We start from the raw sequence: 3,779 nt of genomic DNA, 5'->3' as shown, positions 1-3,779 counted from the left end.
GGCATGGGCAGAAACTGGAGGGCCGGTGGTGGGGATATAGTGCTCCACCCCGTGTTTGGCGGCTTTGGCCGAAAAGGTCGGGTTTGTGAGGGCGGGAAACTCGGCTAGGAGTGCCGAGTAGTCGTCCACGGCCCTGTCGAGGCAGCAGGTCGTCAGGCCGGCCGAACGGTCCGGGGTAAAGGCGCCGGGGATGGTGGCCATAGTGTTGGCGTCGACGAGGCAGTGCCTCGGAATGTCGACAAGGAGGCCGTGGGCGCGTAGGAAGTCAGCGCCGATGAGTGGGCAGAGGACCTCGGTGGTGAGGAACTCCCAGCGGTAGCGGCGGCCCGCGAGGTCGAGCGTGACCATGCGGGTGCCATATGTGCGGATGTCCGAGCCATTGGCAGCAGCCAGCATGATACCTCGTGTGCCACGTTGGATTTCGAGGGTGGAGGCGGGGGTGATGCTGTGCTGGGACCCTGTGTCGCACAGAAATCGGCGGTTGGTTCTGTCGTCAGTGACGTACAGTAGAGGCCCCTTTTGCCCCACGGCCATCGCGGGGGCCGGTGCGGGGGGGGAATTGAAGGTACACTGTGGCGTGCAGCATTGGGCCTTCGTGCCAAAGCGGGTGTGGTAGTAACAGTGGCCCGGAGTGGTAGGGCGGGCGGGCCTGGTGGGCCGGGGAGACCGCGTGGTCATTGCCGCGAGGTCGGGCGTGACGTCGCGCGTGGACTGTGCAGAGAGCAGCCGGTCGGCCATTTCTGCTATGTCATTCAGGTCCGTGGAGCCGGACTCCATAATGAGCGGGCGGATGCTGGCAGGAAGCTGCCGAATGAAAAGCGTGCAAAAGAGGGCGCCGGGGGGCTTGTCGTCCATGAGGGACAGCATGTGGGAAAGCAGGTCTGATGGTGAAGCATCACCGAGACCGGGGAGGTCAAGGAGTTGGCAGTGGCGCTGGTAAGAGGACGTTTGAAATTTTTTAAGGAGCGCAGCCTTCAGATGTTCGTACTTGCCAGTCTGTGGTGGGCCCTGCAGCGCTGCCCAAACTTTGGGGATGGTAGCGTACATGAGCGAGGAGACGAGGTAGTCGTACTTCGTGGTGTCGCTTGTGATGCCTTTCAGCCGGAATCTGGACTCGGCTTGAACGAATCAGGCTTCGGCCAAGTTTTCCCAAAAGTCTGGTAATTTAACCGTGACTGCGTTTGTATCCGCCATGCTAGCTTTGGATTCGTCCTGAGCGTCGGGGTCACCAGTGTTGTGATACCGCTGCAAACGTGGGAGTCGAGACCAGAGCTAGTAAATCAGAACAGCTATTTACTTCAGCCTCATGGCAAAACAGGAACTGGAAGAGCCCGCGCCTGACTTAAATACTCCCCGGACAGGAAGTGCTCCAGCCAGCCTGTCCCTGTGGGAAACAAGTTGCTGGAGGAAAGGGCCCCCGGTTGGGGGCGTCTGCTTAAACTGTCCATACCACCGTGAGCGGATTGTGTCCAGTGGTGGCGTGTCGCCACAATATATTGCAATATTTTAGCAGAATTGACATGAGAAAACAGCAGCACTTTCTGAATGAAGGGGAATTTTGATTATAAAAATGAGTCGTTGGGACGGTAAAAGGCAGTGAATGTTGTGGCGCGGCAATGTGTGCCAATGAAAAGCATATTTACCTGGCAGCAGAAAAACCATGATTATGAAGGTGGTTCTTCCAGGCCGAGGCTAGCCCATTGCACTTTGTTTCTGCTGACGCCTGCGATGTCTATAAATGTGGGATACTCGACTGCAAAATTTGTGGTAGTGTGGGACTGCGTTTGTGCTATTCCCCTGGCTTTACAATTAAAGTTAGATTTTTCAACTAACCTCTCAAATGTACTGTTATTTTGCTTTAAATCCTAACTTTTCTTTGTTCCCGACAGAGGGAACTGCGATGCAAAACGGGCTTTCTCCAAATCACAGCCTATTCAGATCCACTCATAAGCGATTCCCAAAGCTCACATTTCACTTCCTCTCTATGCTCACATTTATATTCATTCTTACAACTAAGAAATTAAATATTTTGCACAAAAACTTAAAAATTATTCACTCTTACAATTCCACACGTACAACCAGACTTTCAAAGCTGCATGCCAACTCTACACTTTGGCAAAACGTTTAACCTTGTTAACTGCAGAAACAAGGATACAGCACAGAACCAGTTCATTCGGCCCATCGTACCTCTGCTGGCTCTTTCAAAGGGCTATCCAATTAATCATACACCTCTGTTCTTTCATCAAATCACTGCAAATATTTTGCCTTAAAATTATATCCAAATTATCTTTTCAACATTACTATTCAATTTGCTTGCACCACCCTTTCATGCAGTGCATTCCAGGCACTCACAACAATTTGCCGCATCACCTTTTTTTTTGCCTCCTCGAGGGGTAGGCAGGGTGAGGAGGCGCATCACCCTACTGGCTGTTTTGCAAATTTTCTTAAATATGTGTCCCCTGGAACTGACACTGGAAACAGTTTCTCCTTATTGACTTGTTATCTTGTATTTATATAGAACGTTTAACGTAGTAAAACGTCCCAAGGCAGTCCACAGGAGCGTTATCAAACACATTTTCACACCCTGCCGCACAAGTAGATATTAGGACATAAAAACCGAAAATGCTGGAAATACTCAGCAGGTCAGGCAGCATTTGTGGAGAGAGACTAACAGTGTTAACTTTTCAGGTCGATGACCCTTCGTCAGAACTGTAACAGTGATTAATTCACTGCCACTTCTCTTCTAAGAATGCTCACCTTTGTAACGCTCTGCCCTCTCTCCAACAACTCTGTTACACTCTCCACAGATGCTGCCTGACTTGCTGAGTATTTGCAGCATTTTCGGTTTTTATTTCAGACTTCCAGCATCCACAGTATTTTGCTTTTGCATTTGAGATATTAGGACAGATGACCAAAAGCTTGGTCGAAAAGGTAGGCTTTAATGAGCGTCTTAATGCAGGAGACAGAGAGACGTGGTGCAGTTTCATGAGGGAATTCCAGAGTTTAGGTCCTAGGCAGCTGAAAGCACGCCCGTCAACGGTGGAGCAAATAGAATAGGAATACGCAAGAGGCCCGAATAGCAGGAGCGCAGAGTTCAAAGGAAACATGAGGAAAAAATATTTACGTAGTGTGTGGACTGCATCTGGATTTTACTGCCTGAAAGTGTGCTGGAGGCAGTTTCAAATGCGGCTTTCAAAAGGGAATTGTATATGGACCTGAAAGGAAAAAAATACAGGGCTATGGGGAGAGGATGGGGGAGTGGGACTGGCAGAACTGCACTTTCAGAGAGATGGCACGGGCACGACAGGACGAATGGGCTCCTTCTGTGCTGCAACCATTCTATTATATGATCTCGGAGAGTTGTAGGCAGTGGTCCCTCTAATTTGTCTTTTGTCCCACCCGGCCCCATCAGCGGGCTGTGCGGCCTATTCAAAGTTCTGCACGTGCATATTTTTTCTATTTAAAAGCCAGCTCACTGGATGCACGAGATCTGCAGCATACTGCGTTTACGCGTGGCCTTGAAGTTCGTATTGGTTGTGGTGTGCATTGCTTGGAGCTTGCAGTGAAAGAGAGGGGCGAGCCCGTGGAGAGATTGGAAAACAAGCGAATTTTAAAGTCGAGGCTTTACTAGACCGTGACCCAAAGCAGGTCATCGAGCACAGGGGGTGATGGGTGAACGAGACTTGGTGCGAGTTACGATACGGGCAGCAGGGTTTGTGGAGAAGTAACCCTTTCCTTTTACTTGTTTATTTATTGATGAATGTGTGTGGTTAGAACCA

The 3,779-nt window shown here is 50.3% G+C and overlaps 1 non-coding gene across 1 annotated transcript; it reads left to right on the top strand.

The window, feature by feature from the left end:
* Positions 1-1,635: 1,635 nt before the first annotated feature.
* On the top strand, positions 1,636-1,799 carry LOC147087462 (U1 spliceosomal RNA). Its single transcript, XR_015075543.1, has one exon. It is a non-coding gene; the product is annotated as a U1 spliceosomal RNA (small nuclear RNA).
* Positions 1,800-3,779: the final 1,980 nt, after the last annotated feature.

The sequence above is a fragment of the Somniosus microcephalus genome, unplaced genomic scaffold (assembly GCF_052327205.1).
Source record: "Somniosus microcephalus isolate GS21.2 unplaced genomic scaffold, FLI_Smic_1.0 unresolved_chr5, whole genome shotgun sequence".
NCBI lineage: Eukaryota > Metazoa > Chordata > Chondrichthyes > Squaliformes > Somniosidae > Somniosus > Somniosus microcephalus.
This window is presented reverse-complemented; position numbering and strand designations above follow the sequence as displayed.